Consider the following 21,117-nt stretch of genomic DNA (forward strand, 5'->3'; position numbering starts at 1 on the left):
TTCTTTCACCTCTCACCATCCTCATTTTGACTACTCATCTTCTTTAACTTGTACTCGTTCCTTTTCATGTTAACCTTTTTTACAATTAATCTCATCCATTCATTCAAATTATAAGGTTTCCATGCTCGTGCCTTATTCAATTCATATATGTCTATGTCCTTAACATATTTATAATCACCATCTTGGTTATTATCACATCTTCTAATGTAATTCCCTTGATTTTTGAAAATGTAATTCACCTATTTAAGTTCCTTCTTGAATCCTCTTCATCTATCCTATTTCCATATTATAACTATCAAATTTCCATTACTCATTTAAAGAAAATTCATTATCACTTCGTTGTCTTCAACTACATCAATAATAATGTATTGGTTCCATAATAGATAAAGATAATCATAGTGTTATTCCTCTCAAGGATACTATGTTCATTTTGAAAATTATCCATTCCATCATCAAATACACTTGAATTGTCAACCCAAGGATGTAGGACTTGAAATGGGTCAACAGAGTATGTGCACTAAGTTCCTTTGAGTCTTAACACCTATGTTGTAGGAAAGTAAAATGCATGAAAGGAATCTATACTAATAATACAAAACAATAAAAATTCTTGGACTAATAATAGATAACTACATAAAACTTTAGAAAAGGCATTTTAAACCAATTAACAATTTAGACATCCACCATGATCATTTTCCATAAGTGCTACAAGAACATTCACAGTAGCAATGCTGCAGGACTAATATAGTAAATTGCAAGGAATGAATCTACTCTACCTAACTCTATTCCACCTCCCAAGTGGGCCCCCTTGGTTGGATTAAACTAACTAAGGACACAACAAGTATTCCAAAATCACTCTCTCAATAAAATTCTTCTTTGATTACATGACTGAATAATTCATAAAGAATAGAAAAGAGTAAGATCCAAACTAGTAATATTTTCAATTTTTCTTCCTTCAAGATGATCCCTATTCATTATATATAGAGGATTGGATACTTATTAAAAACATAACATAAAAGTTGTGAACAAACATCACCAAAAAAGAAGATGAAATGTCAACCATGACATAGAAAATTGATTAAGCAATAGAATAATAGCTCACAAGTAATATGGTAAGTTAGGTCTTCCTAGATTTTCTAGAACAATAACTCTCCTTGTAGACACAACTTATCATTTGAAACTAATCTGTGCTTTGTTTGCCATGAACTATTTTCATCACTTCCTTCTTTAATACAATAAGCACCACTCTTTGCACCACTTCTCTATTTCTTGAAAATTAGAAACATCCAAAACACATATGCATGACAACATTCCCACTCTTACCCAAATATAAGAACATAGCTTAGAAATATTTATATGAAATACTACATTTTATGTATAATATTATTCTTAGCATGTCATAGCCACTATCCATTGGTTCAATAAGTTCTAGTTGTACTCGGCATAAGTTCACAAGATATTTAAAACAAATGTGTTGGAAATATTTTTCACAAGGCTCAAAGAGTGATTTCAAACTATATAAAAGCTATATCAAATTTGAGACATTAATATGGCTCATCATTTTCCCTCCACTATGCAAATACTTATCCTCAAGCATTGTACTTCTTTGCCATGGCTATGAAATCACCAACTGTAGTCTTCCCAGGCTTCCCACTTCTAAAAGTGTAAAAATATCCTTTGGTGCATCTCCAATGTTCACCCAAGTGTTCTTCAACCAGTGGCTCTAGTCTAGTAGCATTATTTTCATATAGAGGCCAAAGAAGGGTAGGAGGCTAAAAGGTTAATGGCATCCATAACTCTTTTCTGATTTGCCTTCCCAATTGCATATATTTATCCACCCTATTAACTGCTACCTCATAATTGATAGGGTTATGTGGTTTAGCCTTCTTGAAAGCTTCTGGCAATTGATTCTATTGATTTCTAAGCCTTAGAATCACTCTCTACTGTGTGAAGTTTAGAAGTGTTTGGTATTCTCTGTAAACCTTTTCCCTTTCTTCAAACACGTTCTCCCTGATTTTTGGTTTTGGTCTCCCATAGGTTAATCTAAACCAATCTCTCAAAAGGTAATAAGGCTTATGGGATTCAATTCAAAGTGGTAGTGGTTTAGATTTTTCAAGATCCCTATAGGCATCCAATTGCCTATCATAATTTGTTTCATTATGCATCTAGGACATTAGAGCTCTGAGGTGAACATCCCCTATATAAATCAGAGGATTCCACTCTATCTCTTGTGGAATTATGAAATTATGCAAATAGAGCTACACAAAAAATTATTATTCCATGAAGGAAAAGTCTGGTACACATTATAAAAATCTTGAGCATTTTTAAATTCACAATCAACATTTCTTAGTGTCATCATAAATTTAACTAACAAAAACTATTCCTTCAAACAAATAGCATACACCATTGGTGGTGGTCTACATGTCATTACCTGCTCGGCTAGCTTTAAGGCTTTATTCATTTGTTGTTTCTATTTTTCAAGTTGCTCCTTTAATGATTCAATTTCCTCATCTCTGTCAAATATTGCCTTCTACATTTGGTCTCTTTCTTGCCTCTACAAGGCTCTTTGGAAAATGAAATGATTGTATAGACCAAACAATATTGATTGAATTGAAGATGAAGGAAATTCTTGAGCCTTAGATTTGATCTTTTGTTCTTTGGAAACTTGCTAGAAATGTTGGTTGTACAAAGAGGATTTATAAGGTATAAGAGAAACATTAGAATATAAAGGGACTGATAGCATGGTAGGTTGATCATTGCAAGGGGCTTTTTCTAGAACAATAGTGGGGTTTGATTTACACATTTGCTGATTCTCTTGTGGTATCTCATTCATACATTCATTTTCATGTGTTTCCACATTTTGGGGTTCCAATTGCATAGGAGAGTCATCTAAAATATTTTCAACTACTGATTCGATATGAGACTTTGAAATTGGGGCATTTGGGTTTTCAATGGAAACTAGGGATGCTTGACCTCGCATACAAGGGCTTCTATGCATATGAACCTCTTTAGCTTTGACCATTTTGTGGGTTCGCTTTGGTTTGGACATGACTGGAGTGCTACAAGAATGGTTACTATAGGAACATACCTTTTTCTTTTTGTTACTTTAACATAGTGGTTTTGGGCTTCATTTTCAAGATAAGGACTTTGTTTACCAACCTTGTGCTTTCCTTTATCTCTAGAAGAGCTTGGTATATCATCCTCTAAAATAGGCTCAAAAGGCTTATCAAGAGAGGGTTCTTTTTCCATTTCGGATAGATTTTGACTAGGCTCTGCAATTTCTTCCTCATTTCCTAAATTTTTTGGAACAGGGTTGGCTTCTGGCTGTAAGGTTTTAAATTCAAAAAATTTTGACCATGATATAGGGGAAGAATCCCTAAGAGACCTATCAACTAAAAGTTTGATGAGGGCATGATGAGAGACAAAATTTGCATTTCCTTTTTGAGTTTCTTTAGCACTAATATGTAGCATATTATAAAGGAAATTGGGGAAATTAACTTCAATATTATGCCTTATAAAACTGAGCAACTTAAAATGATGAGCATGCAAGTTTGAAAACCTGCCTTCATAGGTCAAATACTTGATAATCTGGGTTACCAATTCTGAATATGGAGCTAGAAGAGAAAGTCTTTTACACCCTTAATTTGTAATGTCCAGTTGAGGGTCACCTAACTGAGTGAACTATGCCCATGAGGACTTGGCATCATGTTCATTTGGATAATACTCTCCAACCGCTGGTAGCCCTATTACTTTTGTTATCCACTTCTTAGAAGAAATCACTCTTAGTCCCCATATTGTGGCTTCCCCTTCATCAAATGTTGTCATAAATTCCACTACTACTTCTTCATTGTACTTAGTTAATTATAAGAAATAGCCAAGCCATTCACAAGTATGAATTTGCTAGACTACTTCAACATCCACGAGTGAAATATTATGAATGACTGGCTCAAACCTCTTTAAGTGTCCCCCCATTTAAAAATGTCTAGCTTTGATTTTCTCTACTTTCACCACTTATAAGTTTTTCCCTCTTTACCTCTACAAATTCCCTCATCTCAGAATTTCAAATTGATCTTTCTGAGCAATGTCATTACCACTTCCCTTAACAAGACTCCATTGCATTTGGCATGTAAAATTACGATGCATTAATTATGAAGGACATCAAGATTTAATCTAAAATTGTTCTCACAAAAACTCTTAGTCCTTTCAATCATGTCACACATAGGTGATCTTTTCCCAAAATCACAATGAAAAGGTACAATAGATACAAGAATATTTTAAAAATTAATGAAAAATATTAGACTACCTCCAAAGTATAGCCTATAACATGGAGATAACATTTGGAAATTAATACACTTTCTTGACTCCCCACTAAAATTTGACAAGTGTCCACACATTAAAATTTTGGCATAGGAATGAGACACTGGCTTAAGACTTATATGATACATGTAATGCAATATTATATATAAATATCAAAGCCTATGCACTAAAAATCAATAAAGAGTAAAATTTGGTGTACCTAAAAATTTGAGAGTCTAAGGCTGCATTAAAATTGATGATGTGGCAAATTCTGGTGATCATAGATGAGGTGCTAACAATATGGTTTATTGAAAGCAATAAAAAATAGAGTTTGTGGGTGATGTGGAGTGTGAGTGGATGGTAGATAGAGAAATGAGATGGGTTGATATGAAGAAAAAGAAAAATATTAATGAAAGAATGGACCTCATATTAAATGAGGTTTTATCATGAGGGCTCCTTAAAAGTTTGTCATGGTATGTCTGCATGAAGAAGGTTTTCACCCTCTACTACAGGAACTATGTTCATGGGAGCTTGTAAACTAGTTGGTTGGAACTATTGTAAGAACTCATCTTTGGTCTGTGGTTGATGATAGAGGTGCAAATTATGGCCATTTACAAGTAACTTAAACTAGATAGGATCAATGGTTGTCAGTTGCACTGCTCCATTGTCAAATACATATTGAATTTCATAAGGTCCTAATCACCGAGTCTACAACTTCCCTAGATTCTCTTTGAAGTGAGAATCATATAGGAGAGCCCAATCTCCTACTTTGAATTGTTTATTATGGATATGTGTATCATGCCATTTCTTTCATTATTGTTGAATAAGTTCTACTCTTTCCAAAGCTATCTTTCTTATTTCATCTAGCAAGTTCATGTGGAGAAGTCCCTCTTCTTATGTTGTAGGAAGACTAATGTTCAATTCCAAAGCAGTGCATAGTGTTTTATGTTCAAACTCAATAGGAAAAATTGTTGCTTTACCATAGGCAAGTTCAAATGGAGAGAATCCTTTTATTGTCTTCCATGTGGTTTGGTATGCCCAAACGGATTCAGTTAGTTTGTTGGTCCAATCCCTTTTGTGTATATGCACTATCTTGGTTAGAATGGCTTCAATTTTTCTATTAGTGACCTCTTCTTGCTCATTTTCTTGAGGATGATAGGGACTAAATTTATAGTTCCTTATGTTGTATTCTTTCATAACCTTAGTGATCAAGTTTGATGTAAATTAGGCTCCTTGATCTGTGACAAGCTCTCCAGGAACTCCATAGTAGGTAAATATTTCTTCATATAAGAATTTAACTACCTTCTCATCTGTTGCATTTTTTATTTCTTGAACCTCAACCCACTTTGTTACATAATCTGTATGTACTAAGATGTAGGATTTTCCACTCGATGATGGGTCAATTAGACCTATGAAGTCCACACCCACTTGTTAAAAGGTATTACTACAATCTGTGGATTGAGTGGCATCTCATCAATTTTAGTTGAGTAGACCATCCTCTGGCATTTGTCACAGTTGGTTGTATAAGTTACTACATCCTTATGTAATGTTAGCCAGTAATATCTAGTAGTTAGTATCTTTTGTGCTATCCTCTTTCCTGCAAAATAGCCTGCACATGGTTCATCATGAAAATAATGTAGTATATCATATATTTCATCCTCTTTGATATGTCTCCTCATGATCTGATCTGGTGTAGTATAGAAGAGATTGTTATCTATCCATGAATAATGAAAAATTTTCTCTACTAGCTTCCTCCTTTCTTTATGAGAGAAGTGTTGGGGCATTCTATTTGTAGCCAAATAGTTTTCTATTTCTACATACCATGGTGTATAAGTTTCTATGTGGAACAGGTGCTCATCTAGAAAGGTATCTTCAATGGGATTTAGATCTTCATCAACAATTTTCAATCTAGATAGATAATCAATAACTATGTTGGACTTTCCTGGCTTATCAATAATGGTAATATCAAACTCCTATAACAACAAGAGCCATCTTGCTAATCTATTAGTTATAGTAGGTTTTTTCATTAAGTACCTTATAGTTGAGTGGTTAGTATAAACAAAAATAGGATGTCTAGTTAAATAATGTTTGAATTTGTTCAATGCATAGACTATAGCTAAAATCTCTTTTTCAGTTACTATGTAATTTAGTTTAGGTCCATGAAGGCTTTTACTAATATAGTAGATGGCATTTTCAAGATTAGTAGGCTTTTGTCCTAATAAAGCACCTACAACATAGTCTATTGCATCAGTATGAATATAAAATGGAATTGACCAATTCGGTCCCTTCAGAACTGGTGTTGTAGCAAGGAGTTTCTTAAGTTGCAGGAAGGCTTCATTACATTCAAGTGTCCAAATGAACTCAACTTCCTTATTCAATAGTGTATATAAGGGACTAGTTATTTTATTGAAATATTTTATGAAATGCTTATAATAGCCTACATGATCTAAAAAAATCTTACATCCTTTGATTTTGTAGGTATGGGAAGTGCTAGAATTACCTCTATCTTAGTCGGATCCACTTGTATTCATGCAACTAATATGAAATGACCAAGCACCACTCCTTCCTACATGAGCATGAAAAATTTCTCACTATTAAGTGATAGATTTTGTTCTTTACATTGGACAAGAACCTTTTCAAGATTCATCAAGGCTTCTTCACAGGTGACTCCAAATGTTGTGAAATCATTCATATATATTTCCATTCAATCATGCAATATATCAGCAAAAATGTTGATGACAACTCATTGAAAGGTTGCTAGGGCATTAAATAGGCCAAATGGCAAGAAAACATATGCAAAAGTACACTATGGTCATGTAAATGTGGTTTTATTTTGATCTTCAGGAGCTATACTTATCAGATTATAACCAATGTACCCATCTAGGAAAGAAAAATGTTTCTTACCAGCCAGAATGTCCAGAACTTGATCAATGAAGGGTAAAAGGAAAGTGATCCTTCTTGGTTTCCTTATTTAATTCTTTGTAGTCTACACAAATCTGCCATTTCTCTCTCTTTTTAGGCACTATGACCAAAGGTGAGACCGATCTACTATCAGATATGAGGTATATAAAAATAGCATCAAGCAACTTTTCTAGTTCAGTTTTAACTATTTCTGTGAGGGTTGGATTAATCCCTGTTTGGGGTTGATGAAGTGCTAGACCCCTTCATTGATGTATATTCTAAGAGTGCATAATATAGGACTTAACCCTTTCATATCCCCACAGTCCCATGAAAAATCCTTTTCATGTTTTTGAAGAAGCTCTGTTAATTGTTTCATCTATGTGGAAGACAATTTTATATTGACATGGAGATTATGACCTTTTGACAATTGAATAGTAGTTGTGAGATCAACCATAGCAGCTTTAGACATTGGACTTGTATCTAGTTCACATGGTAAAAGATGATGGATAATGTCTAGCTCCTTGGGCAGAAAACAACTCTCATTACATTTCTCATATGTAGTTAATTCTAACATAGAACTATGAAATACATCTTTTTCTACTGCACAAGTATTATCAAGAACAGTTTGAATGATTGAATCTTCTTCTTGTAGCTTTAGAAAAGACTATCTATGTAGCATCATAAGCTATGCTATAGAGTTTAACTCTTCTTCTCTATCCCCTAAATTTGGCCATATAGATGTACTTAAATCTAGTTGTGGTTGTGCTAGAGGATACATATCAAATTTCTTTATTGTGTATCCATCTTATATGGTCATAATCCATAACCTACAACTTATATTTACATCAGCTATAGCTAACCATGGTTGTCTTACAATGACAGGGTAATTAGATAAATTGACTTTTGGGGACAGAATCATGAAATCTACAAGGTACTCTAGAGAGTCTAGGGTTACTACTATGTCATCCCATCAGGAGTGATAGTAGAACTATCTACAAGTTGTAGAATTGTTGGGGCAGTTCTTAACCCTTCTATATTTAGCTTTTTCATAGTGTTCTTACTCATAATATTTATAGCAGCACCAAGATCAATTAAAGCATTTTTAGCAAACTAACCATTCATAATCATATTCACAATCGAACTACCTAGATTAGAGTATTTAGGAATAATCAAATTTCCTAACATAATGTCAACCAATTGTCCTACAAAATGGGCTATAGTTGGGTCTTTTTTCTTCCCCCCAGGTTGTTTCAGATAGGCTTCTTTGATGGCTTTTCCATAAATAGGAACATCTTTAATAGCTTGGAACAAAAGTATTTGGATGTGCATGGGTGGTTGCCATTGGTTCTACTGATTCATCCACTGATTGTTTTTCTAGTTTGGATAGGAAGGTTGGGAATTATAAGGCCATTAAGACTATTGTGGATTATTTTGTTAGGAATTATTCCAATTGGATTTGATTATATTGTGGAGGACCTTGGGTACTATGGTTTTTCCATTGATTACCATATTAATTTGAATTTTGTAAAGGGTCCTAACACATACCTTGATGTTGGGCCCATGGCCAATGCTAAGCAACAAAGAATACTTGCTCATCCTCTCCATCTATATTAATGTACTCAGTTGGAAGATGCTGGTTCTCCACACTAGTGACCAATTTGCATTGGCAATCTTTCTTCTGCTTTTAGCAGTGTGGATAGTACTTAGCTAGTTGTACCTTAGCTTTTGCATGTTTCTTCTTTGTAGTTATGTTGTTGAGATGTGTAGCAACATCATTTATGATGTCCTTCTTAAAATTTAAGAGTAGATTAGATATCTCAAGCTTTGAAATACCTTGACTGATTCCTTTAGTGGCTATAGTCTGGTATCCTCTTCCTTTCTTCATAGTTAACCTTGAGTAGTTAAGATAGATTATCTTGAGGTCATCTCAAGAATATTGATAGAAATCACCACTAGCCATCAGGTCTAGTGCTTCTAGACAATTATCATTCACTCCTCTTAAGAAGACTAGATTTTGTGAGTCCTCTACCAGTACATGTTGAGAGCTCTTTTGCAGTGTATACAAGAGATGTGAAACATAGTCTTCTAATGTTTCATCTTCCTTTTGTGATATTCTAAAGATGTCATCTCCTCTTGAATCATTTTCCTTGCAATACTCTATGTATTTATCTAGAAACATAGTTTGCATTTCATCCCAGGTACCTACTACATTGTCCCCTGAATCCATGAACCATTGCAAAGCTAATTCTTTCAGTGTTGTTGGAAATAACTTGAGCTTTTGGGAATTAGTGTTATAGTCAAAGCTATGATAGAGTATGATAAACTCAAATAAGAAAGTATCAGGATCTTCAGTTGCAAGGCCATAGAACTTTGGAAGAGTAGCTACAAGTATGTTTTTGAGATTAGCATTAGTTATTAGGCTTGGAAGAGGAAATGGAAAAGAAGGTTGTGCCATTACTGGAGGTATTTGATTATGGGGTTGCTGCTGAAAAGGAACATTTTGTACTAGATTATTAAAAATAGGTGGATTTGGATAGAACTAGCAAGAAAAATAGTCAAAATTTTAGCAAAAGGTTGAAGACCACTTGTATCCAAAGGTTCTACTCTAGAGGATGATTTTGTAAGAAAAATAGGGCTTGCATCCTCAAATGGCAACTCAACTTCTTCAATTTCTTCATTCAAATTAACAGACTCCCATGGAAGAAATCTGCCATATTCATCTCCTTGTCTTCCTCTTTGATGCATGCAATTGAATTCTTCATGCTTGTGAAGAAACTTTTAGGACTGCTAACCTCTAAAAAACTTAACTAAAAAACTATGACTCAAAAATGTTCCTAGCTTGACACCATCCCTAGCAATGATGCCAAAAATGTATGGGTTCCATAATAGATGAAGATAATCACACTTTTATTCCTCTCAACGATAATATGTTCATTTTGAAAATTATCCATTCCATCATGAAATACACTTAAATTTTCAACCCAGGGATGTAGGACTTGAAATGGGTCAGCACAGTATGTGCACAAAGTTCCTTTGAGTCTTAACACCTGTGCTGCAGGAAAGTAAAATGCATGAAAGGAATATATACTACTAATACAGAATAGTAAACATGCTTGGACTAACAACAAATAATTGTAAAAAACTTTAGAAAAGGCATTTTAAACTAGTTAACAATTTAGACATCCACCATGATCATTTTCCATAAGTGCTATAGGAACATTCATAGTAGCAATGCTGCAGTACTAATGCAATAAATTACAAGGAATGAATCTACTCTACCTAAATCTATTCCATCTCCCAAGTGGGTCCCCTTGGTTGGCTTCAACTAACTAAGAACATAATAGGTAACCCAAAATCACTCTCTCATTAAAATTCTTCTTTGATTACATGACTAAATAATTCATAAAGAACAGAAAAGAGTAACATCTGAACTAGTAATGATTTTTATTTTTCTTCCTTCAAGACAATCCCTCTTCATTATATATAGAGGATTGGATACTTATTAAAAACATAACATAAAAGATGTGAACAAACATCACCAAAAAAGAAGATAGAATGTCAACCATGACATAGAACATTGATTAAGCAACAAAATAATAGCTCACGAGTAATATGACAAGTTGGGTCTTCCTAGTTTTTCTAGAACAATAACTCTCTTCGTAGATGTAGCTTATCATTCATAACTGATCTAAACTTATTTTACCATGAACAATTTTCATCAGTTCTTCCTTTAATATGGTAATCACCACTCTTTGTGCCTCTTTTCCATTTCCTAAAAAATAGAAACATCCAAAATACATATGCACGAAAACATTCCTATTCTTACTCAAATATTAGAACATAGCTTAAAAATATTTATATGAAATATTGTATTGTATGTATAATATTAAGCATACTATGTCATAGCCACTATCCATTGGTTCAATAAGTTATAGCCATACCTAACATAAGCTCACAAGAAATTTAAAACAAATTTGTTGGAAGTGTTTTTCACAAGGCTCAAAGAGTGAGTTCAAACTATATAAAAACTATATCAAATTTGAGACATTAACATGCCTCATCAAATACCAATCACTTAATCATTTTTCTGTCTTAGCTAACTAATAAATGTACTATTAAATTATGTTCTAACATGTATATAGTTATTTACCCCAAATTATTATGAATTTCTATCACATGCTTTCTCATTATAACATCTGCCCTTTTGCTCATTCCATTGAATTCATACTTCCTCACAATTATTTCCAACAAACTTATTCTAACCTTTCACTTTTCCTTAGCATACTAGTCATGACTAAGTGTCATTGACTATGTAATTTGTATCACTAGTCAATTCAATTCCTTGTATCATTAGTTTTCCACAAACTTGTCACCTATTTGGCTTCATCAACTAATTAAACTCCTTTTGTTAATGCTAAATGAAAACATCTCATACTCTTGATAAAGTGGGGTGGGGTGGGGGGATAAATCTACCATCTTAAAATGGAATAATGTATTATTTAATATGTTTTAGCTACCCTTTAGTGACCTTATTGACCATGGATGGATTCATGCTTAATCAACTCTTTCTCATATTCTATCCCATTTCTTGTATTTTCATCTACACAGTATCTAAGACCTTGGGGTTAGCTCCTTTTAGGCCAACCTTGGAATAGGTCAACCCAATTGGACCACTTCTAGAAATTTTCAACCCAAGCTAACCTATTCTAGAATAAGGAAAACTAGGTTGATCTATTCCCTAAGGACCTAATGTCCTAAGGAAAGTTTAGTTTCGTGATTGCAAATTTAGATATTAGGTGACTTAGTTATCTTTCTTTACGTTTGCACCCAAAAACTAGTAAAAAATGAAGCCTAGGCACCTCATTTACATAGATTCATGATACATTATTATAAAAATTTCAAGAAAAAGTTTCAAGCTTTCAAGCACTCAAGCAAAAATATTTTTCATCAAGCATTCAAGGGTTTCAAGATTCAAGGATCCTTTGTAAGAATTTCCTCTTAAAGATCTAATATTTGTTGGACATCAAGGGAGGAGATCTAAATTTTGACATCCATCTTCTTCTTCATCAATCAAATTTACATCTATGGCTCTATAATGTGATTTTGGTGGATCTATTAATTTGTTGAGATTTCCTACATCCTTCATGGCAAGTTCAACATCTAAAACATACAAGCATTCCAAAACACTTATTAATAATAGTTTCTTCAAGAAGGTGGATATTTACATTTTAATTTTTTCCTTTTATATTTCATATCTCAATTTAATGATTGATTCCTCAATCTAGGAATTGACAAAGGCAAGTCCTCATTAAACCAAAACAAAAATCAAGTTTTACTATTAGACCTTTCCAAATAAGTTGGGTAGAATTTGCTACTATATCTTGAGAAAATATCCATCTTCTCATAAGTTTCCAGACACTTTATCACCAGGTCAACCTATTCCTAGACGTCTAAGAAAAACAACACTTTCTAGATTTTCTATCATGATTGTATATTCATAGTAAAAAATTTAGTCACATGTTTAGATCCATAATTTTTAGAGAAAAAAGGAATATTCTCTTATACATTTTTCAAGTAATTATTTTATCATCCATTTCACCTTTTAGCATAGCAGTATTTCCATATTTTAATTTGGTTGATTTTGCATATTTAACACCTAGATATATATTACACTTCTCATTAAATCAATTACATAAAATTTACATTTATATTGCTTATCCTAAATCAATTAATATTTTATGAAAGAGGAATTCTTGCATACTATTAGAATATATAGTCCACTAATATAACTAGGGGGGTGGGTGAATCAATATACCAAATAATATCACAATTATCAACCTTATTAAAGTTTAACCATATGAGAAATATAATTAGAAACCACAACAAGATACTCATGCACAATAACACTAGATATGTTAACTAGGGAAATCATTGATCAAAGGGGAAACCCTGGTGGGGATGGTACCCACAAGATTATGCACTAATATAAATATTACTTGTTAGAGGATGGACCCTGTTAGGAGTCTATAACAACATTTAGTACATATTAATCCCTATTAGGAGACTTTGAATCCATGTTGGGAGATTCTAATCCTATTAGGAGTTGTGCCAACCCTATTTTAAATTATAGAAGATAGATGGGCCCACTGTCCAAATAGCTTTAGGGGCAATACCAATGAATGCACTATCCAAATTACTTTGTATTATTCCTTGCAAAATAATAGAAATCAATAGTACTTCTCCTTCCCCTTTCTTGGTCCTGTCAACCAAAATTTTGCTCCTTCTAATCTTGTAACTAGATCACAAATCTCACATCCAATAATCCCTTGGATCACTTAAGGGCATTCACCTAATACTCTCCTCTTTTTTGCACTTCTCACTCAATACAATGATCACAACACTCTTGTTACAAATAAGGAAAAAATCTTTCCTTTATACCATATCTTCAAAATAATTCTTTGAGTTGGCCTTGAGGCTTTCCCAATTAATTATAATAAAATAATTAATTAAATCATAATTACAATAGCACTATCGTCTCACAGTCTATGCAAATTCTCACATGTGTGCCAGGGCTTGCACATTTGCTGATATTATCATTAGACTATTTTATGTCATTGGCTGAGTATGCATCTCCAGATTATATCTCTATTAGTCAATATAATACAAGTATTAGAAATTTCTTCTTAGGTACTCTATCTCTACACTGCTCTTTGCAAATCAGGCATATCCTCCATACATCTTTGATTTAGGCATTGTGCATTAAACCTTAATATCAGGACACTATGTCAAACATGTCCATGAATGCATATCACTAGAAAATAAAAATATTTCCTATACAACTAAGATCTCTTTCTGCTACTTTTTTAGTCTTTACAGACTTAATGATATATTGATATCAATAACAAACACAATCATGAATGCAACATGTCAATACTCTCCAATGCTTAGGATTCTCACCTAATATAGTATCATCAACATTCATGCTAACACATACTTTCTTGATATACTTTTGGTATAGTATTAGTATCTATTCATCTATTTGTGTTTCTCCAATCTAACTTGGGTTATATTTGGAATCCCATCTTCCTCTTGTATTTAATGTTTAATTCATGAAAAGTTTTTTTTTGAATGAATTCACCTCACATAGCTTACATCATTAACATTTAGATCATCATTCCTTTTCACCAAAACATGTCTTTACCATATCTATTTTTTACACACCTCTCTCTTTCCTCCCTCTCACTTTCTCCCTCTTCTCTACATATATACTATCTTCTCTCACTTCCATCCTATCTCTCCCACTTGCCATATCTAACCCATCTCCCAACTCTCTCCTTCATATTTACCACTTTGTCCCTCTTTCCCTTTTCTCCCTCTTACCCATATGCATCAATTAGCTCTTAGTATAGGGTATAAGGCTTAGGACTTAACATTAATCATAAAGAGGAATTGAGTGAGAGAAGAGAGGAAACATAGTTTTTTTAGGGTATAACAATATAAAGAGAGGGTTAAGGGATTATGATTTATGATTTAGTAAATGACACAAAGGATGATGTGTAGAGTGATTCAAGGAAAACTCACCAACTAGCTTGCTAGATTATACACACAAAAGCCAACACAAAATGGAAGAACAACACTTATATTGATTCTAATGAAGATATTCTAAGATAATATTTATATAATGTGCCAAACATAAGGCCTACCTAGTTAGAACCATATACAATAGAATTACAATCAAAGATCTTATAAGCTCAAGCTTATAGTGTTGAAAACAATTGATCAATTATGTATTATCTTTGATGTTACACAAAATATCATATCATTTCTAGTCAGTGTATGCCGAGATGACTTAGGCATTGAAGACAATTTCCTATGTCTGCCAAGCATTTTAGAGTTTGTCTAATTCAGAAGACAATGTCTAGCAAATTCACTTGGGTGACAAAGGAAAGTTTGCAGAAGTTGAGTGTTAACTGAGCTCACTCACTTACCAAAGGACCTTTTTGAATATGAAGTGTTAACCAAGTTCACTTGGTTAATATTGAGAAATCATTTCTAAGTTAGTATCTATCAAGTAGGGTCAGCTAACAAAGGATTTTTGTATTTTGGCATATTGAGTTAATTGATTTGTTTGGTGGTGCTAGCTGAATGAGAAGATGAATATTAATTATTCTAAGTTGTATTCAAGCCAAATTGATAATGTATAAGGTATAAATATAAGGTTGAGTTGAGGATTGAATGTGAGAACATAATTACAGATTTTTATGATGCTTATAGGAAGTGAATTAGAAGGATAAGCATAATATCCTTGATGAGTTGCAAATGTACATTCGATTAGAAAATATCATGTATACAAACCAAAATTGAGATCTATAATAAAAAATTTAGTTGCATAAAAAATTAGGTCATCTCATTGTTACTCTCTAACCATTGTAGTAGTGATCTAAATCTCTTAATAGATTTGGCTTAACAACTATTTGTAAATCCTCTAACAAATTTCTATTGAAGTGTCTAAAGACCTCTAAAAAGGCCACTCCTAATAGAGTGATTAAATCCTCTAATAGGGTCACACCTAATAGTGTGTTTTGTAACCTTTAACAAGGTTGGCTCCTGAAAAGGCTCACTTCAAAAGAGTGAAAATTAGTAACTAGTTGTAATTGGTGGATTTTTCCAAATTGGGTTTCCACATTAATTCTTGGTGTCAATTATGTTCATGCTATTTATTTTATGTATATGCAACTAAATCAAATTAAGATAAATCAAAGATAATATCTTAAGTTTTTCATGACAAGAATCTGTTGAGTTATTTTAGTGTTTACCAAGTTACAACATTTGCTACTATAAATTGAGTGCATGTGTGTTTGCCGAGTTACAATAGGATATAGTCTAATTATAGTTTTGATTTGTATTGACATGCAAGGGATCTAGGATTTATTTTTGTGGTAACTAATTCACCCCTACCCTCTTAGTTACTCCTCTTATATTTCTAACAATTGGTATCAGAGCTTTTGGTTCTTGCAGAGAGGGTTTCAAGGACCTAAGCTAAAAATTAGGATGTCTTATAGAAGAGAGATTCCCAAGTTGAACATAGGCAACTTTGCAACATGGAAAGGACTTATGAGGTTACATTTGGAAACTATCAGTGATTTAGGTTGTAAATATCTTGATAGTGAATACAAGACTTCTACTAAAACATTATCAGTAGAAGAAATTGCTAAAAAGAAAAATCATAACATCATGATGATTGACATTGCTTCTACTCTTAATTATGCTAAATTTGATGAAGTGAAAAGTTTTACTAGAGCTTATGATATGTGGATCAAACTAAAAGCCATCTATGGAGGAGATGATAATGTAAGAAAAGCTAAAGCCAAAAGTCTTAGAGGACAATTTGATCAAATGGAGATGAGAGAAGATGGAAACATTGCAAAATATGTTGAGCAAATTAAAGCAAGTGTGAGTGCAATCAAAGCATCTAGAGGATACATTGGTGAAAAAATAGTTGTAAGAAAGGTACTTAGAACCCTTCTTCCTATCTATGCATTTAGAGTTTCTACTATTCAAGAGATGAGATGTGATCTAAATAGAAATATAACTTTGGATGCTCTAGTTGGAAGATAGACAACTTTTGAGTTGGATAACTATGATAACTATGTCCCTAGTTCCAAAGGTATTGAGTCTACATTTGAAGCCAAACATTCACTCAATAAAAAGGATAAGAAATAAGAAATCTAATCAATCAGAAAGAGAAGAAGAGGAAGAAAGTTCAGAAAATGATCTTGAAGTTGTTGAAGCCCTACGTGCAAGGAAATATTCCAAAGGTAGAGGAAAGTACAAAGGTAAGATTTCTCTAATATGTTTTTATTGTGAAAAAGTTGGTCACATCATTGAAAAATGTCTCAACAAATAAGGTAGAGAAGAAAAGAAAAGCAATAAGTTCAAAGGCAAGAAGGGATTCAAGAACTAGAAGGACTACAAGGACAAAGGTAAGAAATCTAGTTTTATGGCTCAAGATTTTGTTAACAATAAAGATGAAATGACATATATTGCTATAAAAGATGAATATGATAATAAAGGAGATGAAGTGAGACTTATTTCTCACATTAGAAAAAATGATACATGGATTATTGATAGTGGTTACTCACATCATATGTATAGAGACAAAAACAAGTTTGAACACATAGAACATTATGATGGTGGTAGTATGAGATTTGGAAATAATGAGCCTTGTTGCATAAAGAGAAAATGTTGTATCTCATTAACCAATGAACTTAGATGTGACAATTCTTATTGGGTTGAAGGACTAAAGCATAATCTACTGAGTGTGGTAGAGTTGAATAACATTGGATTCAAGAGAGAATTCATGAATGGGAAGGCCAAACTATTGGATGGAAAAGGTAACCTAGTTGGGTTTTGCAAACAAAAACAAGGTAATCTATCCTACCTAGATCTTAGTGAAAGTTCTTGTTTTATTTCTCAAATAGAAGAAAGTTGGTTATGGCACAAAAGATTATGTCATGTGAACTTTGATAATGTGATCAAGATAAGAAAAAATAGAAGGGCAAGAGGTATTCTTAGCTTGAGGAAACCTGATATTGGCCCATGCAAAAATTGTCAAATTAGTAAGATGGGAAAAAGTAGTTTCAAAAGCGAGAACTATCATTCTAAAAAAGTCTTAGAGCTTGTGCATATAGGCTTATGTGGACCTATTGGAATAGAGAGTTAACGCAGGGATAAGTTTTTTTATTCTTTTTGTAGATGATTATTCTAGAATGATGACTATAATGTATCTAAAAGAAAAGTCTGAAGCATTTCAAAAATTTAACTAGCATCTAGCAAGAGTAGAAAAAGAAATTGGAAAGAAGCTAAAATGTTTGAGATTAGATAGAGATGGTGAATTCATTTCCATTGAGTTAATAAATTCTACATTGAAAAATGAATTAAGAGACAAGTATCAGCCCCTAATACACCTTAGTGAAATGGTATAGCTAGAAAGAAGAAATAGATCCATCATGGATTGTGTAAGAACATTGATGATAGAAAAGAATGTTGCAATCAAATGCTAGAAGGAAGTGATCAGTATTGTAGTGCATACCTTGAATAGAGTACAATTGAAGAAAGACTCAAATCAAACTACTTATGAACTATGGTATGGCTAGAAACCTAATGTAAGTTACTTGAAGTATTTGGTGGCAAATGTTATATCTTGAAAGAATCTAGGAAAGTTAATTTTGATGAAAAAGGTGATGAAGGCATATTCCTAGGATACTCATGCAAAAGTAAAGCATACAAAATTTTGAATTTGTCTACTCATAAAATCATAAAAAGTGCACATGTGAGAGTTGACGAGTTTACAGAAAAGAGTGAAGAGGAAAGTGGCAAAGAACTAGAGAATTGCAAAAGATTTGTCTATTATGAACCTGATACATTGCCAAATCTATCTAGAAGTCAGAAAGCTTCACCTCTCGAGTTCCCAAAATATCCTAAAGAAATTGAGTTGCATCCAATGCAACCTGAGTCATAGTTTGAAGGACCCAAGTTGTAGTCAAAAGCTATTGAGCTATTGATAGAGTAAATCAAGTCTGATGGACCCAAATCATAGACAATAGGATGTAAGATTAATATAGAAGGTCATGAAGAGGTTAGTAGAACAAAATCTAAATCCAAACTACATGTGGTAGCAAGATATGTAAAAAAGAATCATGTACCTAATTAGATCATTAGAGACAATTTAAATGGAACAATCACAAGAAATAAACTAAAAGGTACATGTTTTCTTACTGAATTTGAACCTAGAAATGTTAAAGATGCTTTGGATAATGAAAGTTAGATTGAAGCCATGAATGAAGAAATATAATATATAGATAGGAATAAGACTTTGACTCTTGTACCAAGACTAAAGGATAAAAATGTAGTTGGCACAAAGTGGATTTTTAGAAATAAGCTAAATCAAGATGGAGAAGTTTCCAGAAACAAAGGAAGGTTAGTTTGTAAAGGATATTATCAAGAAGAAGGTATTGATTATGGTGAAAATTTTTCTCCTATTGAAAGATTAGAAGGTGTTAGAACTTTACTAGCATATGTAACATACATAGGATTTTCAATTTATCAAATGGATGTAAAATTTGCATTCTTTAATGGAATTCTTGATGAGACAGTCTACATAGAGTAACTTGAAGGTTTTGTAGATCCTAGCAAAAGAGATGTGGTTTGCAAATTACAAAAAAAATTGTATGGTCTCAAGAAAGCTCCTAAATCTTGATATGAAAGACTTCATAACTACTTGATAAAGATTGGTTTTCAAAGAACAAATGATAAAAATAGTGTATATATCAAAGAAGGACAAAACAAAAAGATTGTGTTGGCAAAAATCATTGTAGATGACATTTTATTAACTTGAAATGATGACTTGTGCAAAGTATTTTTAGTAGAGATGAGTAAAGAATTTGAGATGTCTATGTTCGAAGAGATAAAATTCTTTTTTGGATTACAGATCCAATAGACGAAAGGTGGTATCTACATTACTCAATCAAAATATATCAAGAAGATACTAAAGAAGTTTGGAATGAAAGATTCAAGACCAGTTGGAACTCCTATGTCTACTAGAGATAAGTTTTCCAAAAATGATGATTCCAAGGAAGTAGATTAGATGACATACAATTCAATGATTGAAAAATTGTAGTATGTATTGTACACAAAGCTTGATATTGCATTAGTAGTTGGTATGGTGGCAAGATTCTCAGTAAATCCCAAAGAAAGTCACATGATGGAAATCAAGAGAATCATTAGATATGTAAAAGGTACTGAAGAATATGGTCTATGTTTAGAAAAGGAGGCAATTTGGATTTGAAAGCATTCACATATGCTGATTAGGAAGGAAGTGTTGATGATAGAAAGAGCACCAGTAGTGGAGCATTCTTTCTTGGTAAAAGACTAGTGTCTTAGACAAGCAAGAAATAGAATTGTATTTCTCAGTCCATAGCAAAGGAATAATATGTGGTAGCAATAGTTAATTGTTCAAATATTGTTTAGTTCAAGCAACTGTTGGCAGGTATGAAGATAGAAATCAAGGATCCAGTGGTTATCTTCTATGATAACACTAGTGTAATTAATATATCAAAGAATCCTATGATGCACACCAAAACAAAACACATTGCTATAAAATATCATTTTTTGAGAGAATTGGTACAAGATAAAGAGGTAAGATAGAAATATGTGAATACTAAAGAGGAAATTGTAGATATATTCACTAAGCCATTACCTAAGGATGAATTTTTGTATTTAAGAGGTAAGTTAGGGGTCATTCCCCTATCTGAAGCTCACTAAATGAAGTGTAGTGTTGCATCAACCAAATCATGTTGAAGATCAATTAGTTGATGCAGTATTGACAAAAAGGCACATTGTAAATGAATCAGTACATGAGGTACATTGATATTCACTAAATATTGTCTTTGGCATGAGATGTCAAAGAGGGAGAAGTTTTCTATCATATTATGGAAATTTTCTTCTAAGGGAAAGTTCAGTCATACATCACAAAAAGAGTTGTCAAAAAGGGAGAATGAACTTGGTTTGATATCAAAGATAGAGTTTTATTGACAAAGGGAGAAACTGAAGGTAGAGGGAGTTTAGACTAATAGAGGGAGTTCTCATGGATGAGAATTAGAATGAAACTAATGATATGCTCCTTATTTTATTCTTTTTGTAAAATTTCATTGCATTATGACATGTTGTGTTGCTATCAATGCCAAAGAGGGAGATTGTTGAAAGTAATTGATTAATTGTATATTATCTTTGATGTTACACAAAATGTCATATCATTTCTAGTCAATATATGCCAAGCTCACTTGGGCATTGGAGATAGTTTCTTGTATCTATTGAGCATCCTAGAGTTTTCCTAATTCAAAAGATAATGTGTACTGAGTTCAC

The sequence above is a fragment of the Cupressus sempervirens genome, chromosome 2 (genome assembly GCF_028749045.1).
Source record: "Cupressus sempervirens isolate cs-2001-9-10 chromosome 2, ASM2874904v1, whole genome shotgun sequence".
Lineage (NCBI taxonomy): Eukaryota > Viridiplantae > Streptophyta > Pinopsida > Cupressales > Cupressaceae > Cupressus > Cupressus sempervirens.